The following is a 17,962-nucleotide window of genomic DNA, read 5'->3' as shown; positions in this document are numbered from 1 at the left end:
TGCAAATTACTTCACCTCTCTGTGCCTTGGTTTCCTCATCTGTAAAGTGGGAGTAATAATGATTCTCAAGGAAGAGATTCTGTCAGCTACTGTTTATTAAGCCCTTGCAGTAAGCCCAGCACATAATGAATCTCGCAGAAGCGTTTTCCCTCTGAATGTATCGAAACACATGGGCACTTAAAGAAGTTTCTACTCTCAACTACCCATTCAGAATTCTTGGGTCTGGGTTCTGCCACCTGCATTTTTCACAAGTCCTAGAGCGTACTAAATTAAGAGAGCCCTCCAGGAGAGTTCTGGGTTGCTCCTGGGTCCTGTTGGATACTTGCTAGTTTGTTGGGATCTAAGACAATTGGCTCATTTTGAAATCAGAGAAGAATAGAAATTGTCCCCTCCAAGAAAAACTTGCCGTGCTCCCAAGAAGGGGTTTCCTACCCACATTCAGAGCCCAAGTGCTGAACTCCCTGTGAAAAGGCCCAGGAATCCAGTCCTGCCTCGGGTCTCCTCAGTTGGCTGTGCCCACTCACCCCCACCCTTACCACCTTCAGGCTCTTCCCAGATTCACAGGAAGCCAAGTCCCGCCTCACCCAGGCTCCTGACAACAGGTTGGAGAAGTAATAAATTGTGCAAGTTAATTCAAGGGCCACCTTTGGCCTCTTAGGAGCACAAATTGTTCCTGAGGAGTTTGGCTCACTTCCTGGAGACAAAAGGAGACACTAATTTACCTCTGACTGCTCTTTGGGCGTTAAAACAGGTCCCAGTGTTCTCTCGGGGCAAGCACCTGTCATTTACCTAATCAGCGAACCTGACCGAATCCGGGCACACCCCTACCTGGCACAGAAAACACTGACTTCTTTTTCTTCCCTCTTATTTGCTACCAGGATGTTTTGCTCATTATCACAATCATTGCTAACATTTATTGCCAATTTACCAAGCTCTTTATACCCATTAATGTAATTTCTCCCAAGGACCTTCTAGGGCAGAACTGTCATTACCCCCATTTCACAGGAGAGCAAATTGAGGCCAGGAGAGCTGTGGCAAGCACTGCTATGTATCTCCCCACGTCCATTTGAAAGCAAAAGAAATCCAATTTTTAGCAGGGAACATGGCCACTTGGAATTTCCCAGCCTCCTTTGTGGGTAGGTGGTGACATGTGACTGAATTATGGCTAACAGAAGGAAGGGTTCTGGAGAACCCTGAGCCAAGGTGGATATGCTCCCTTTGCTGGTGCTTCTTTGTCCCTTCGTTTACTTGCAGTCTGGAACACAAATGCCGCCCTCTTGGACCACGAGGTGGGACCCTGGACGGAAGTGCGTCTGGCTGGGAGGATCCTGTGTCCCTGATGCTGCTCGACACTCTAACCGGGCCCGGCCTGGACTTTTCCATCAGGGAGAAATAAGCTCCGTTTTTCTTTAACAGGTGCCACCTAGCGTGGGAAAATCGGAAGCCAAGGGGCCATCTCTACCCAGCCCATTTGAAATGGAATCTGGGTGAGGATCTGGGGCCACAGGCAATGGGGGCTGAGGGAATCCACTCCTTTATTCCACGAAGTTAATGAGAGCACACCACGGGCCAGCCCTGTGTTAAATGCTGGAGCCTTCCAGGTAAGGGGCTTGGGGGTGTGCCATGTGGGCCCCAGTCCTTCCCATCCCTACACGCCTGGCACTGCTGTCCCTCCGGTCAAGAAGCAGAGTCCATTTCTCCAGCCCTCCAGTCTGGACTTGGCCGTGTGGCTTGCTTTGGCCTCGTAGGCATTAGCAAACATGATGCAAAAGCAGCGGCTTGTGCACTGGGGATCGTTCGTTGCTGCCGGGAATCCTGCAATCACCGCTGTGCGAATGAGCCCGGCTGGGGCTGGCCTGCTGGGTGAGGAGGGGTGCGCGGTCATCGAGCCCCGCTGACGAACACGTGAGTGAGGATCTCCTAGATCTCCCAGTCCCATTTAAGCCACTCCAGGCCAGAGCTACCCAGAGTAGCGAGAAATAATAAACGTTTGTTGTTTTAAGCCACTAAGTTTTGGGGTGTTTTGTTATTCAGCAAAAGCCAGCTTGCTCGAGGGCTATCGGTGTGCACGCTCTGGCTACAAGTTACAATAGGATTCATCATTTCACAGATCAAGAAGTTGGAGGTGGGTTGGGCAGTGCCGATATGGCAGCTCAGTGATGCGAGAAAGGACCTCGATTTTCTCTATCTGGCCCGTCACCTTCAGTGCGTTGCCTCATTTCCTAACCTTGTCCCCTCATGTTGTCAAGATAGCTGCCATGTACCCCAGACCTCATGTCCTGGGAAGACAGCATCCCAAACGTGAAGTCGTGACTCAGCGGGTAAGAGCCTTTTTTTTGGTGCAGCTCTTTATCAGGTATAAAAATATTTCCCCGAAGTTTCCACCTTCAGTTCCATTGGCTAAGACTGGGCCATGTGTCCGCACCTACACCAATCACGGGCAGAGAGAAACAGGATTGGCATGTTTGGCTTTGAGTAACCATGATTTGTCCCTTGAGGCTGGATATATTGCTGCCTAAACAAAATCAAGTTTCCTCTAGGAAGCAAGTTGGAGAGAGTGGCTGTTTTGGGGGACAGTTCCTGCCACACTGGGGACATGATATGAGCAAGGTTTCTGTGGCTGAAATGTGCAACGTGTATCCAAGAAAGTGACAAGCAGACCAGTGTGGTCAGAGGGGAGGAGGCACCTGAGAAGTGGTTCCCAGAGCGACTGTCATGGGTGTTCCATGATGATTAAAACAGGGTTCTTTGGCCAGGTGAGTTCAAGAAAGGCTGAGTTGCACAACATTCCACAGTTTGTGTTCCTGTCCCTGTTACAGGCCTTCTGGGAGCCTTGAAAAAGGCTAATAGTTACCAGGAATCTCCAGGGACAGGAACGGAGGAGACCGACTGTACGTCTTTCCCAAACTGGGTTGTCCACAGAAGGTTATTTTCCTCAGAGCATCTTCTGGCACTTTCAGCCAGGGAACTGGAAGCTTTGGGAACTGCTAAGGGACAGTGAGTACGGCGGTTCTCGACCAGGGTAATGGTGTCCCCCATGGGACATTGGGCAATGTCTGGAGACATTCTGGATTGTCTTTACTGCAGGAGGAGTTGAGGTGGGGGAGGCCAGAGATGATGCTGAACATCCTACAATGCACAGCACAGACACCGCCAGCCCCCGCCCCCCCCCCCCCCCCGTCTTCTTCCTCTGTCAAACAAAGAATTATCTGGTTCAAAATGTCAATAGTCCACACAAAATGTGTGAATGTTCACAGCAGCATTATTCATTATTCAAAAGTAGAAACTACCCAAATGTCCATCAACTGATGAATGGACAAACAAAACGTGGTCTATCTCAACAATGGAATGTGGTTCAGCCATTAAAAAGAATGAGGTATTGATCCATGCTACAAAATGAATGAACCTTGAAAACATTATGCTAAGTGAAAGAAGCCAGATACAAAAACCACATACTATATGATTCCATTGATGTGAAGAGTCCAGAATAGGCAAACTCACAGGGACAGAAAGTAGATAGTGGTTGCCAGCAGCTGAGGGAGGGGGGGATAGGAAGTGACCACTAAAGGGTGTGGGGTTTCTTTTTGGGTGATGAAAATGTTGTAAAATTGTGTTCAGAGTTATGCAACCCTGAATGTACTAAAAAGCATTGAATTGTAGGCTTAAATGGGTGAATTGTAAGATATGAGAATTATATATCAAAAGAGCTGTTTTTTTTAAGTCAGTAGTGCCAAGATCGACAGACCCTAAAAATAGTAGGTAATTAGATTGACAGAAGAAAGTTGGGGATCAAATGAGGGGACCATGAAGGGCAGGTTCAGAAGTCTGAACTTTATTACCACCAATGGGTGACAAGATTAGTGGACCCATCCCTGAATATAACCCATATGTCAAGACTCTTTGAGCACCTACTCTGTGCTGGGCATTTTCATGTACATCACCCCGTGCAAACCTCATGATGAATTTGTAGTTAGATCTACCTCCCATTGTAGAGATGAGTAAGCTAGACTCAGAGAGGTTCGCTGACTTGACTGACAGTGCACAGCTGGTAAATTGTAGAGCTGGGGTCTGAACGCATTTGGATTTGCCCTTGACCCCAAAGGCTGTGTGCTGACTTTCAGTGAGGGCTGTGACCCAGGGGGTGGCATGTGAGCCATCTGCTTTGCCTCTCTCCTGCTGCAGCCCTGGTTGGAGCCTGTGGTCTTGGGGCCATCCCAGGAGGCCCTCCCTGGAGTGCTGACGTTTCTCTCTTCTGGTCCCTCTGCCCAGGCTGCAGCTGGCATCTGGATGAGGGTTGGTTGCTTAGCAACGCAGTTGCGGATTTTGCCCTGAGCCAAGGGAGCCGTCTCCTCAGTCTGGGCTATGGGAACTTCAGGGAGAACAGCCCCAGGAGGGCCTGAGGGAGCTAGGACTGAGTGGGGAGGGCAAGGACAGCTATGTCCCTGGGAGGGCCTAGAGATGGGGACACTCCTTAAGGGAAGACCCAGCTTTAGGGGACAGTGAAAGAGAGCCAGGAGACTTGAGTCAATCATAACAACATTATTTTAACCACACCTACATTTCTTGAGCACTACCTGCGTGCAAGGCACTGTGGTAATTGCTTTACGTTCCATAATCCTCCCCAAACACCATGGAATAGGTTACTGTCATTACGTCCTCTTTGCAAATGAGGATCTGGGCCCACGGGGGTTAACTGACTTGTCATGCAGCCAGAAAGTGGGGAAGCTGGGATCTGAACCCAGGCCCCTCTGACACCCAGCTCAGCCCCAATACATCCCTGGCTGGGAAGTTGGTGGAGAAAATCCACCACGTGGCTCCCAAGGCCCTGTGTGGACTGCTCCGTGCTCCCTGTCACTCTGCTTCTTCCAGACACATCATCTTTGCCTCATTTCCTCAAACACTCCAACCTCCTTCCAGCCACAGGGTCTTTGCACTTGCTGTTCCTTCTGCCTGGGATGCTCTTCCTCTACTCTCTTCACTTGGTTTACTCTACTCACCCATCTGGTCTCCAGTGGAACATCACTTCATTCATCCGTTGATCCAAACACAGCTATTGAGTGCCTCCTGATGCCAGGTAAACATTAGTAAACAAAACAGACATGATCCCAGCCCTCTTGGAGCTTATAAGCTCATAGAAGAGACAATAAATGGACAAGTCACAATTGCATGAGAGACATTCCCTGACTCCCCAGACCTTTGACAATAATCATTAATTATCAGTTAATTGTAGAATTATTTATTTATTGCTGGTCTCCCTTCCTAGACTGTAGGTTCTGTGAGGCCAGGGATTTTGAGGTTGCATTGTGAGGATCAGTATTATTATCACCCCCATTTTATAGATGAGGCACAGAGAGTTTAAGCAATGTGCCCAAAGTCCCACAGTTGGTAACTGGTGGAGCTGGGATTTGAACCCATGGCTCTAGGGTCTATCTATGGTTTCTATCAGTAGGTTTTGAGAAAGGAAAGAAAGAGGAAGAAAAAGAAAGAAAGAAAGAAAGAAAGAAAGAAAGAAAGAAAGAAAGAAAGAAAAGAAAGGAAGGAGGGAGGGAGGAAAAAAAAGAAAGAAAGAAGGAAGGGAGGAAGGAAGGAAGGAAGAAAAGAAGGGAAGAAAGAAAGAAAGAAAGAAAGAAAGAAAGAAAGAAAGAAAGAAGAAAAAAAACAAAGAAAAGGGAGGGAAGAAAGAAAGGAAGAAAGGAAGAAAGGAAGAAAGAAAGAAAGAAAGAAAGAAAGAAAGAAAGAAAGAAAGATGGGGAGGCAAGGAGGAAGGAGGGAAGGAAGAAAGGGAAAGGGCAGGAAGACTGGAAGGAAGAAAGACCTCATCAGTGGTCCTGCCTTCCGTGGCCAGGCAAATTCCGCAGGAAGCTGTCTGCTTCAGAGCCAGGCCCAGCCTCCTGGGTCCCAGCTTTCCCTGCAGCTGTGTGGCAGCCCAGGGTTGCACAACAGCCTGGGAAGCTCCTTATATAATGTACCACCCACCAGCTTGCTTTGGGCCACAGGGAGGGAGCAGGAGAAGGCAGATTTGAATGTCAGAGGAGTCTTTTGGGATCTGCATTCCAACGTCTGCTTCTTAGCTGGGCAAACTGGGGTCTCAAGAGTACAATCTCACAGCTCCTGAATCCAGCCCAGGGTTCTAGAAAGTACCCAGTTACTCTTCCCCAGTATTCCAGAGGGTGCATTCTCAACATCTATGAGCCAGTAACCTGGGCTTTCTGGGGCCTTCTATGTTCTCATATTAAGGAAGGATTCTGGCCAGAGAGACAGAGAACAGTTTCACACAAGGCTGGGGCCAGGGAACACATCCAGTCTCTGTTTATACAAAAGAAGTCTGACGCGATTGAGTTTGAACCATGTGCCAAGCAGTGTGCTAAGAATTTCGCATGGATCCCTGCCTCCAATAGCATATAGTGAAGGAGAACTTATTGTTTCTGTTTCACATAATTTTGTTCCCTTTCTTACCAGCTGTGTGACCTTGGACAAGTCCCTTCATTTTCCTGAGCTTCCATTTCTGTTTGACATTGGCAAAATAAAGGGACTCATTCAAAGTCACATGCTAGTAAGAAGGAGAGCCAGATTTTTCCATCCACCAAAAATTGCTGATATAGGAAAACGTACTACTATTTTGGGGCAGAGAGTAGGCAGAGCTGATTAAGACTCCACTTCTGCTCTCAATGAGATGACAGTCTCGAGAAGGAATAGCAAGTGTGGTTTTTTTCTTGGAAGATTGCCTGAATCAGTCGTGCCTGCCTGCCTGGACTGCTGCCTGTTGGATCCATTGGGAAAGAGCTCCAGGATTGATTAGTAATGTCTGCCATGGGCCCAGCAGTGAGGAAGTAGGTATTTGCTTCCTTTGGAATTGGAGACCCCCCAGGTAGAGTTTGAAATGGCCTTCTCAAAGGGACTGCTACAAACAAAGTGAGGGTCTGTATGGAGCTCTGCAGGGGTGAGGGAAGGAGGGAGTTTGCACTTCAGGGCAATCTCTGGAGATGACGATAGGTGAAGGGAAAGATGTGGGCGTGGCTGTGAAGACGTGTGGTGTAACAGCTTTCCAAACTGGAGGTCTTTGGGGAGGCGGAACAGCAGCCTAGAGAGCTCACAGGCTCTGGATGCAAAGAAACTCTGAATTCAAATCCTGGCTCAGGATTTGTCACTTGTTTAATGTTTGACCTGCAACATATCATTTCAGCTCTCTGAACCTCAGTGTCTTGTTCTGTAAAATGGGGGCTAGGTTATTGGGATGATTGCTGCGTGCTGGTTCTCGCTCTGGTGGACCCTGACCGCAATGATCCAGGGAGGTAGTGTCAGCGCCACTCCCCACAACACTCAGGAGGGGACTCGGGCTCTGTCGTCTGTGCAAATGGTGCCCCCTGGTGCACCATCGTGAATGATGCCTCCTGGAGTTGTGTGACACAGCAGCCTGGATGAGGAAACAGAGGCCCAGAGAGGTTAAGTCACTAGCACGTGGCAGAGGTGGGATTTGAGCTCAGGTCTGTCTGACTCCACAGCCCAAGCCTGAACTACCGTGCCCTCCTGCCCACCAGTGATTTGTCAAATCTGGAAAACGGTTCGGTGTCCGTGACTGTTTGAACTTTGGGAGATCGTGTGAACCGTCACAGGATTTTCTCACGTGGATTTCTTCACAGAGATACATAGCAAATAAGCTGATGACTGCAAAATTCGTGAGTGTCTGGTGTGCAGTGAAAAGTAACTCAGAGAGGTGAACAAGAGGCTTGCTGCAAAATGGGACCCCGTCCTGCAGCTGAGTGTCTGAGGATAACCTAAAAGGAAGAGTGTGGCAACAGCATTTTCAAGATGAGGGAAGCAGGTGAGTGCTTGGGCTGGAGGCAAAGAGATAAAGCAGGCTGAAAAAACAAATTTGGGGACTAGAGGGGGTGGCTGGCACACCAGCTCCAGTTAGGGTCCCACAGGGAACAGGAGCTGGGCTGGGGAAGAACCCAGCCCCCATGAACCAGGCCACCTGCATCCAGACAGCACGCGGTGCCCCCGCCTCCAACCTCACGGATTTAGAGTGGGAAAAGGGAAACTGAGACGTCCTTACCAGAGGAAGTCAGGAAAACTCAAAGGTGGTCATTACATGGATGATTTGAGAACATTCTGGTCACTCTCAAGTTTTTTAATTTGATGACCATTGACTCAATCAGCTTTTACTTTCTGGGTCTTTAAATGATGTGGAATATGGTGAGGTTTTCAAATGATGCCGATTCAGGGTGGTAGCTGAGGGGTTGGGGATGAGGGGTGAGGAGAAGTATGTTTACTGCCCTACATCAGGTGGCCTCTGCGTTCAAGCCATAGACGTTCCCAGAAGGTGAAAAACACAACTTCCCCAAACTCCCTGCTGTTATTAATCAGCAAACGTCTCGGGAGCAGGTGTGCCTGAGTGAATTTTGGGGTCACGGCAGATAATCCAGTCTGGCTAGGCTGAAGCAGGTGACCCAACTATCTCTCTGATCCTGAGCCACCGAATAAGGGGATTAATCTAAATCTCTCAGAGGAGAGGACAATTTTCGAGAAAGCCTGGGACCCACAAAATGAAAGCTGGACGTAGTGGCCTGAGGTTTGTTTACTGGGATCATTTAGAAAAGCTGCCATTGCGGTTGAGACACCCCAGGATCCCGGGGGCACAGAGCTCAAAGGGGTCTGGGAGGAATGGAAGTAGAAAATTGGGGAGGGGTTGGCGTGAGCTTTGATGGGAGTCGATGCCTTTCTCAAGGGGTCAGTAATGACCAGAGCTAGCGGATGGTCACGGAACAGAGCCAGACAGGGTGCGTGCGGATTCTGGCTCTGCTTTCTTCCTCATCGCGTGACCTTCGGCAAGTCACTTCCCCTCCCCTGTGTCCAGTTTCCTCATGTGTAAAATTGGACAATAATAGTACCCACCTCACAGAAATGTTGTGAGTGCATGAATGTTTGCAAATGCCTAGAACAGGGCCTGGCATGTAGTAGGAAACACTATATAAATGTAAATATATAAATTCAAAAGGATTTAGGAACTGTGTCAGGAACCGGGGTCAATGACTTAATGGTAGAACAAAATATGCTTCTAGTGCTCTTATCAGTGAGGAAATTCCAAGAGTGTTAGGAGTTCCGTGCCAGAAACTGGGGGCTGGGGCTAATACAGTTGACCACTGGACAACATTGGGGTCAGGGGCACTGACTCCCCTGCCCCCAGTCAAAAATCCCCATGTAACTTTTGACTTCCCCAAATCTTAACTGCTAATAGCCAGTTGTTGACCAGAAGCCTTACCGATAAGATCAACAGTTGATTAATACACTTTTGTATGTTATATATATTATATACTGTATTCTTATAATAAAGTAGGCTAGAGAAAAGAAAATGTTAAGCAAATCGTAAGGAATAGAAAATACACTTAGGGCACTGAACTGTTATAAAAAAAAAAAAATCCACGTATATGTGTGCCCACCCACGCAGTTCAAACTCGTGTTGTTCAAGGGTCCGCTGTATGTATACTTTCTATTATTTCACAGAGGGGCCACGTGGAGAAGCACCAGGGTCAGGCAGGAGGTAGAGGGAGTGAGGGAAAAACGTGGGCCAGAGCCTTTACTGTGATTTTTGCAGGAAGGAACGGGCAAGCGGAGAAGGTTTAAGACGGAGTCATTTGAATAGCACGGCAGGCTCCCAGGTGCAGATTGTGTCCCCTTTTGGTAGTACCTGGCACTGGGGTGATTAGGGCAGGGGGAGAGTAGCTGGGAGCTGAGAGCTTGACGAAGTAGGCAGCCAGAACTGGTTGGTTTGCATGTGGAAGGCGCGCTCCCGGCTGGGTTGTTGGCTCTCCCGGAAGGAGCTGACCTTGCCAGAGGCAGTCCTGGACAGTATCAGCAAGGCCCCAGGTCCTTGGAGCATCGGAATAGATATGCTCACCGCAGCGCCTTACAAGCATCAGCGCTCGGTATCTGTAACCAATCTGCGGTATCAGTTGGAGTGACTTTGGCAGCTTGTACCAGAAGAACTGATTAATAGAGGCTTAAGAAAGAAGATGCTTAATTCAATCTGACACTACAAGAGGTCTTGAGGTGGAAACTTCCAGCTTTAGCTTGTCAACTCAATAGTCTCCTCTGGGACCAGCCCGTTTCTCTCCTTTGCCTTTTTTTTTTTTTTTTTTTCCCTGCCCAGCATGTTGGTGATGTCTCTCCCTATGGTCCCAAGCAGGAAAGAGGTTTCAGTTACTGTTGCTATGTAACCATGCCAGAATTTAGTCGTGTAAAACAATGCGATTATTTCTTATACTCTGCGGGCTGACAAGAGTACAGCTGGGGGGTGTTTCTGTCCCACACGGTGTTGGCTGGGGCCATTCGCTGAACTGCATTCAGCTGGCAGCTGGGCTAAGCTGGAAGGTTCAAGAAGGCTTCGTTCACGTGACTTCGGCTTTGGTGCTCCTCTGAGTGGTCTCATCCGGTGGCCAGCTTGCGCTTCCTCACAGCCTGGTGGTCTCAGTACTCAGACGTCTCTCCCAGTGGCTGGCTTCCCTTCTGCTGTATTCCGTTGGTCAAAGCAAGGCCCAAGGCCAGCTCCAGTTCAAGGGGAGTTTTAAAAGTGGGGCACCTGCCATCCTCAATAAAAGGAAGAAAAGGAAAGGAAGGAAGGAGAGAGTGGATTTGGTAAGACAAATGGTAGAAGCTTCAACGTCCCCTGAAGAGGCCAGACAGAGGCGATCTTTCCTTAGAGCAGCTGAGTGGCACTGATGAGGGAGCATAAGGCAAGCTGAGGGCAAAGTACAAGCTAGGGCACCCCCCCCCCCCCACTCAAGGGTGGGACATATGTGATATTCCTCAGGCTCTCCTGGCTGCCTAAGAACAAAGGAAAGGAAAGAAAACAAATGGTTAAATTGACAGGAGTCTCCTTCAGTGTACGGACAACTTCGTAAACTGCAAGAAAAAAGGCAATCTTATCCATAGCCTGATCTCCAGAAACCTATAGACTCTGTTTCCTGGAGCCTTAATATCACCCCTCATCAGGAGGGAAGGGGGTTTAAGTGCTTGCCATCGTGATGTCAGAAACAAAGGCAAATGAAAAATTAAATGCCCTGACTGCCTACAGCCCAGTGACGAGTCCTTGAAACAGGCAGAGTGACCTTCCTCTAGGAGCCCAGCTGACTCCGTGATGACACTTGGCTAGGGGCAAAAGGAAATCTTGGCTTAACATTACCCTGACCCCCCAGGATCCTGTGAGTCTCCTTAAACACATAAAAATCCCTTTGCAAACCTCCTTTATCTTTAACCCCCCAAGCGTGTGTTGGCAATTATACCCCAAGCGTATGACCCCTGATACGCATCAGAAGGGTCTCATGTGAGGGGTTTTGCTAAACAGCACTAAATGGCGTTTTGCTAACAACAGCTAGCCCCTCAAGGTCCTGGAAACCGTGCTTCCAAAATTCCTTAGAGACTTGGGCTGTCCCTAACCCCCTCCCAACCTGAAGGTATATAATCAGTCGCCCTTCACAACCCCAGTGCGGCTCTTCCTGCCCACGGGTCCTGTCCCCGTGCTTTAAGAAAATCACCTTTTTGCACCAAAGACGTCTTCAGGAATTCTTTCTTGGCCATCGACTCCGAACCCCACCATCACCCCCAAACCCCATCAGCACAGCGGATGTTCATACTTCTCGGAGCACCGGGCTAACATAGAGCATCCACAGTCTTCTCTTTCCCTCTCTCTCTCCCTCGCTCGCTCGCTGTGCTCTGCCTGTTCACAGCCTCGCCTTGGGGGCGGGATGCTAACACATGTGGGGAGGGGGGAGGGCCCAGTTATTTCAAAAAGATGGAAGCGTTTGGCACTGCTCCTGGTGCCAAATTGAAATTAATGCTGGCTTCACTCCCAGGCTGGTTCCGTCCTCTCCAGAGGGCAGCACCAAATCCAAGAAGGTCACTTGCTTGTCGCAGGGGAAGGTGGGGGACGGGGGCTGTGACTGTCAGGGCCCCAGAAGAAAACTGAATCCGACTCAAGTGGGTCAAAAGACTTTAAAGAAGGGGCTTTTCTCAGAGTGTGGACTGGGTTAGGGGGTCAGAGAAGGGAGGTTGATGCACAGAGAGATGAGCAGCAGAGGGAAGCCGTTACTACCTTTAATAAAGGCTAAGAAGTAAGATGCTTAATTCAGTCTGACATAACATGCAGTCTTGAGGTGGAAACTCCTAGCTTTAGTTTGTCAACTCTGCAGTTGACAGGAAGACGGGAAGGAATTAGAGGGACTGAAGTGCATGGAGGGCTGGGGCTGGGGAGGTAGCCCTCTAGACAGAAGCTGGAGCTGGAGGTACGCGGTGGCTTACTGCCAGAGACACCATGCCCAGTCCAAGAAGGACTTTGAAGGAAATGCCCCCCCCCACCCGCCTTCTGATCTCCTGCTGGTCCCTCCCATTGGCTACACGCCCAGCTGGAAACCAGTAGGCGAGGGAGCCCAGGGGTGATGTGGACACCAGGTTGGCAGAGAAGGGTAGAGAACGAACTGGTGTAGGGTGGGCAAAGTGATACAGGGGTGTTGTGTTATGCATATGCCCAAGACATGTGGTTATTTTTCTAATTATTTTTCAACATTCTAGAATGTCCCATTAATAGATATGCCACAATTAAAAAAATAAAATAAAATAAAATAAAAACCCTCTTGGGGTGCTGGGGTGGCTCAGTCGTTTAAGCGTCCGACTTCAGCTCAGGTCGTGACCTCACAGTTCACGGGTTCAAGCCCTGCGTCGGGCTCGGTGCTGACAGCTCGGAGCCTGGAACCTGCTTCGGGTTCTGCGTCTCCCTCTCTCTCTGCCCCTCCCCTGCTCATGCTGTGTCTGTCTCTCTCTCTCAAAAATAAATAATAAACATTAAAAAAAATAAATAAAAACCCTCTTGTTCATCTTTGTAGAAAACTTTTTTATTGAAGTACAGTATGCATATATAACATGTATACATCAGAAGTGAGCCGTCTGACGAGTTTTCACAAGTGAGCTTATCCACGTACCCAGGGCAAGACACAGAACATTCCCAGCACTCTGGAAGCCCCCTGACTCCCCACCAGCTATGTCTGCTCCAGCTCCCTTCCACCAGATACCCTGTATTCTGACCTCTCCTTGCACTGGGCCTTATCCCCAGTTTTGTACTTTACATAAAGGACACCCTTCAGTATGAGCTCCTAGGGGTCTGGCTTCTTTCCCTCCACATGGCTATTTTGTTGCTGTTTGCTTACTTCCACTTGCCCCTGTAGAGTTGTTACAAGGGCATCTTTGTGTCTAGGGATTCTTTCTTTCTTTCTTTCTTTCTTTCTTTCTTTCTTTCTTTCTTTCTTTCTTTCTTTCTTTCTTCTTTCTTTCTCTCTTTCTTTCTTTCTTTCTTTCTTCTTTCTTTCTTTCTTTCTTTCTCTTTCTTTCTTCTTTCTTTCTTTCTTCTTTCTTTCTTTCTCTTTCTTTCTTCTTTCTTTCTTTCTTTCTTTCTTTCTTTCTTTCTTTCTTTCTTTCTTTCTTTCTTTCTTTCTTTCTTTCTTTCTTTCGCCTTTGGACTTATTTTTTTAGGAAGAATCCCAGACTTAGGTTTCCTGGGTTGAAGGGTGTAAACACTTCTAGAGATCTTGATGTGTGAGGCCACATTACTTTCTGAAGGATGTGGAACCCTCATCATTCCTTATGTTAGAAGTCTGCCATTGAGATTATAATTGCTGATTTGGGCTTTTGTGGAAGGAAAGCCAAGAGGGAATCAGTTTTGGATCCTGCCGAGGAGGAATCTGAAACCGGCAATATGAACGAGGGACACTCAAACTATATGTATTTTTTCCAAAATTATTTGTTATTTCATTAAACAAAAAACTATTGGGGCGCCTGGGTAGGTCAGTTGGATGAGCGGCTGACTTTGGCTCAGGTCACGATCTCACGGTTGGTGAGTTCAAGCCCCTTACTGGGCTTGCTGCTGTCAGCTTAGGACCCACTTCGGATCCTCTGTCCCCCTTTCTCTCTGTTCCTTCCCTGCTTCGGGAATGCTCTTTCTCTTTCAAGAATAAATAAACATTAAAAAAAACTATTATGGCAAAAGTCAGAATCTCATCAGACTGACCCTTCTCTTGTGGATTGCTACTATTTTTATTTTGAATCCATACACAGAGCGAAATATTTCACAATCTTTTTTTAGGCTTTAAAGTTCTCAATCTGGCCCTAGCAGTTTCAAGAATTTAAGGCTCAGAGAGGTCAACTGACTTTTCTAAGGGCACACGGCAAATCAGTGGCAGAGCCAGGAGTAAAACCCGAGTATCTTAACAATTTGTCCAGTGTTCTCTCCTCTATAACGCTGTGCCCTCCCTGCCTGTGCCCCCTTTTCTGAGAGTTACTTTCACAGTTCCTACAAAGGGGCTATTGTATCCCCTGATCATGGTCCCCTGATACCATATGATTGGGCCGACAGTGAATATCAAATTTAGACCAGGCCAATTGGATTCTCTTTCCTAAGAAATTGAGATTAGAACATTGATTTTTTTTTTTTTAAACTGGGCTCCAAAGTGAGAAAACTCAAAAGAAGCAAGCTGGGAAGGAAGGGAAAGAAAAAAAAAAAAGTCTTTAAAAATAAGGGATCAGGGGGGCCTGGCTGGCTCAGTTAGTAGAGCACAGAACTCTTGATCTCAGGGTTGTGAGTTCAAGTGCCACGTTGAGGGTAGGGTTCACTTTAAAAAATAAAAATAAAAACAAAAACAAGAGGTTAGGTTGAGAGACCAGGTAGTTTGAGAGACAGAGCTGGAGAGAAGAGCTGACTTGGTCCCCGATAACTTTCCAAGTTCTTAGTTCTTATTCCTCACAGGGCTGTGCCTCCAGTTCACCCATGATAACCCTAGTAGTCATATAAGTTAACCTGCTTTTGGCTGCAATAAGAAAATTTATTAATTCTTATAATCGGAAGTGCAAAGTGGGTTTCAGGCATGGCATGATCAAAGTTCCAGGTATATTGCTCTGCAACTCTTTCTTGGCTCTTCCCTCCATCATGTGTTGGCTTTGTTCTCTCATTGGCTTCTCTCATGGTTACAAGAGGGCTGCTATCAACAACAGGGGCCACATGCTTCCTTGTTCCCATCCATGGAGCTAGAAAAAGCATTTCCCCTCCAACCTTGGACTATAAATACTTCCTTTCTGTCTGTTTAAGCCACTGTAAGTTATGTACCTATTCTCTAAAGAGTTGCAGTCTCCAGGAGAATGCTATGCACTGATTGGCTTGCACTTATGTTCCTGATCCAATCATTGGTGCAGAGGATGGAAAGGTTGTGATTGGCTAAGGATAATCAAAATCTACCCTGGAGATACCAGTGAAAACCAACTTCTGGTCACCTGGGCTGCATGGGAGAGGGCTGGTTACCTGGACAAATCAGAATCAGCTAGGAAGGAAGAAGGGAGAACAGATGCTGGAGAAGGAAAAAAAGAGAAAAATCATTTTGAATCATTTCAAGTGGATTTCTGATCCTTGTAGCCAAAGAATCATTTGGACAACCAGCTTCCCGGTCTGTAGCCAAATGCCTTTGCCCAGCCCCTCTGCAGCTTGATTCTAATTTCCTCCTCCATTCTGTAGACTCCGTTATCACCAACATTTCTCACCACTGGCTCCTTGCTTTGGCAAGCTGGCATCTCAGTCTGCTCCAAGCCCTGCTGATGGAGCTGAAGATCTCTTTAGCAGAATCAATTCTGGCATGTTCTAATTTAAAAAGCCTTGCACTTCTCTGCATGGGGGCTGCTGAGATCTGTGCCCATAAAGGCAGGGAGAGTAAATTCTTCTGAGGGAGAGCCTATTTTTAACAAGTCCTGAACCTAATTGAACTTAATCATTTTTCAGTCGTTGACACTTGAAATGTGTGAGTCACTAGGCTATGCATGGAGCAGAGGGCTACGGCGGCCCTTTAACTATCAGAGACATGCTGAATACCAGCTTCCAGAATTGCTGCTAGGGCCTGGGGCGGTGGTTTTGCTCAGGGTTATGGTAAGACATGGGGCCCTAGAAACAGACAGCCCTGGATTCGAATACTGGCTTCCCCACCTACTGCAACAGTCACTGTGTTTCTTCAAGCCTCAGTTTCCTCATCTCTAAAATGAGGAGGCTAACACTTGTACCAAAACACTTCACGTGAATAATCAAGGCCTGACATGAGGCTGCTCAAAATCCTTATTCTACTTGGTATGAGTATTCATATGTTTCCTTGCAGAAATGTTAATGTGTTCGCTCATGACATGTTGCCCAAACCCCATACCTAATATGCCATACCCTAATTTTCCTCATGGTTACAACATGGCTGCCAGTGAACAGGGACCACGTGCTCCCTCCTGCACCATACTGCCTTTCTGAAACCAAAAATGTAGTTAAGTTCTAAAACACATTCTGCCCCCAGGGTTTAGGGATAAGAAAAATGGAGCTCTTAGTATGGCTGAGCTACAATAATTCCAGGGCCTAGTAGGTAAGGTGGAAATCCCATGGAATCAAAATTACCCTGGTGAAATCGTGCTTGCAATGATTTGCTTTGAGCAACCTGGAGCCCCAGGACAAGTGGCCGGCTTGTGTTAAGGGCCATTTGTATGAAAAAGGTTTAAGCTGCCAAACTCCATTCGGCCAGTGAAAAATGCTCACACCAGATGACCTGGGTCAGACTGGGGGTTCCCTGTGTCAAGCTCATAGAGGGTGGATATGGGTGCGCCCGAAGAAAAATGATGGGCAAATTTCCCCCCCGCACGGGTGACGTTCTTTTCTTCCTCTTAAATCCTGGCTTTCTTGTTTTGCAGAGCAGGAGGGAGTGGATCCCTCTTAGTGCGTGTGGAGACTGTACCCCGCGAGGCTGCTGTAAGTGTGCGGGAGAGGGAGACGAGCAGGAATCGGAGTTGCCAGCCACGAGGGCGGAGGGCCTTAGGCCGGTGTGAGCGCCGGTTACTCAGTATGGTGGGGGTGCGGCTAGTCTGGGAAGGGGTCGCTGAGAGGTGTGTCACGTCCCCAACCCCCACCTTCCCTCCATTCCCTTTGGTCCTCTCCCGAGGGCCCTGTGCTTTCCCAGCGCCTTCCAGGGGAGAACGCCCGTCTGTGCGGGTCACAAAGGCGCGGGTTCTAGGGGTCCGAGAACTCCCAGACGCGGGTCTGGGGGGTGGGTGCAGCGGGGCCGCACACACTCTCGGTGCCTTTGGACCCCGCAGCGGCTCCAGCGGCGGGACACGCAGCCGGGGCCATTGGCCCCTGGTAAGTTTCACGGCTCTGGCCACGCTTGCTGCTCCACAGCTCCCCCTGCTGGGCAAAAGCAAAGACGTGGTGGCTGCCCCCGCCCTTTCCTACCACCTGTCCTAATCTGGAAAATGTCAATTAAATACAAATAAATTACAATGTGTAAAATAACGTCAATAAAATCCAACAAACTTCCATTTCCCCCTATAAAGATATCAATTAAAAAAATTTTTTTTGTGTGTTTCTGCACCCCTGCTTGGCAAGCATATGTTTTACTACCGAGTTAGGCAGCCTTCACTCAGTTTTCACAGACTGGGGCCCAGCTTCTGTCTCAGACCCGATGTTTTATAACCCATGTAGTCACGGTCTGGCTTTTCCTTTAATAGCAGGTTGTTAAAATTCAGCAGCAAAGGAGGAGACCGCCTCCCTTACCCCAGCGAATTACATATTAGTTGGTAAAGATGATCTCGGCCCGGGGGGGAGACTTCATTCATTCAAACACTATTTGCTAAGAGCTTCTCATGTGCCCGAGACTATAGATATTGCAGTGGATGAAATGAGGCCCAGAGAACCAGACAGCATGTGCCTGGTGATCCCTGACCTGGGCCTCTGGACTTCTCAGCATTTTCCATTACATACTACTGTCCTCAGAAGGGGGCAAGCTGCAGATTCCTCTCAGGAACTGCCAGCTCGAACCCCTGCTAGCTCCAGGCAGTTTCAGGGACTGTGGGAATTGGAGGGAGGAGTTAGGCACTAGGGAGAAGTGGAGTCTGCAGTCAGGAGAGT

At 48.2% G+C, this 17,962-nt stretch overlaps 1 long non-coding RNA gene across 1 annotated transcript; it reads right to left on the bottom strand.

Annotated features, from left to right (window-relative positions):
- Positions 1 to 10,241: 10,241 nt before the first annotated feature.
- Positions 10,242 to 11,855, bottom strand: LOC131489345 (uncharacterized). The gene is made up of 2 exons (XR_009250494.1): positions 11,535 to 11,855; positions 10,242 to 10,824 (listed from the first exon to the last, which is right to left on the bottom strand). It is a non-coding gene; the product is annotated as an uncharacterized LOC131489345 (long non-coding RNA).
- Between the last annotated feature and the right edge of the window lie 6,107 nt (positions 11,856 to 17,962).

This window comes from Neofelis nebulosa, chromosome 11, assembly GCF_028018385.1.
Source record: "Neofelis nebulosa isolate mNeoNeb1 chromosome 11, mNeoNeb1.pri, whole genome shotgun sequence".
Classification (NCBI taxonomy): Eukaryota; Metazoa; Chordata; class Mammalia; order Carnivora; family Felidae; genus Neofelis; species Neofelis nebulosa.
The sequence above is the reverse complement of the archived record's forward strand: the minus strand, read 5'-3'. Positions and strand labels throughout refer to the sequence as shown.